Raw genomic sequence first — 1,229 nt, forward strand, 5'->3', positions numbered from 1 at the left:
GACTATCTGGTAGCTACTCCAGAGGTTATCTGGAGCTTCTTGAGAAGCTATCTGGGACATTCTCCTGAGGTCATGAGGGATGTCCTCGAGCAACCATCTGGGGCCTCCTCCAGAGGTCTTCTTGACCTTCCTCAAGAGGCCATCTGAGACTCCTCAGGTGGTCACTTGGGCTTCTTTAAAAAGCCATCTGGGACCACATTGATACATCTTCAGAGGCTTCATCGAGAGGCTATCTCATTCCCCCTCCAGAGGTTATCTGGGAACTCCAGAGGTCGTCTTTAAGAGATTTGGGACACATGGGTTTTGTGTCTCTTTTTCTGTGTGTTTGCTGATAGTTCTGTATCCTATATACACCTGTTTATTCCTTTTTTCCAAGATTGGAAAACAATATCCTAAATTTCTCTTACTGAAAAATCTTCTCCCCCTGTAATACAAGATCCCCTAGAGTAAGACCAACAGGTGTACTCTCCCTCCAGTTCTGATCAATGCATCAGCACCTCCAATGTTGATACTCCCAAACCAGCAGTGGTTCCTTGTACTATCCTTAGGTGCTACAAGGTTGTACCGTTCCATTATTATCCTTATTATCCCAGGTGCATGGGGGAGATGGTGGGGAGGCACCATTTCTAATGTATATTCCCTTTACAACTAGTGTGTTGTATAAGAGGAAACAACAAAATGTTTCTATTTCTGAAAAATCCCAGTGATCATCTCCTTATTAGAGAGTATTTTTCACACAAAAGCCCACCTGGGATGATTGTCAGCAAATTTTACAGGTGCTTTTTGCCTGGGCGGAAAGAGAAAGAATCTGGCACAGTGCCTTGAAGGCAGTCCTTGGATTAGATGCTTCCCCCACTGATGACCTAGTGCATTTGGAATAAGTCTTTCCCTTGACTAACCGAAGCTGGGACTACAACAGCAATCGAGGTAAGGAGTGCTTACCAATTAGCACCAGATTCTGTTATCAGGATATAGGCAGTGGCTAGGAAGCCAATTCATTAATCTAAGGTGACACTGTACAGTTCCCAGGTGAGTCCCCTAATGCTTTTCTGGAACAGCTGGTAGAGGCCTGTAGGATGTATATATCTGTAGATACAGAAGTCCAGGAAATTGGAAGAGTCCTAATTATGGCCTTTGTTATCCAGTTAGTCCCAGAATTAGGAGAAAGATTCAAAAGTTAAAAGATTTGCAGGGAAAGGTGCTGAGTTGGTAGAGGTTGCCCAGTGGGT

This window comes from Dipodomys merriami, unplaced genomic scaffold (assembly GCF_024711535.1).
Source record: "Dipodomys merriami isolate MVZ:Mamm:240054 unplaced genomic scaffold, mDipMer1.0.p SCAF_18, whole genome shotgun sequence".
NCBI classification, from domain to species: domain Eukaryota; kingdom Metazoa; phylum Chordata; class Mammalia; order Rodentia; family Heteromyidae; genus Dipodomys; species Dipodomys merriami.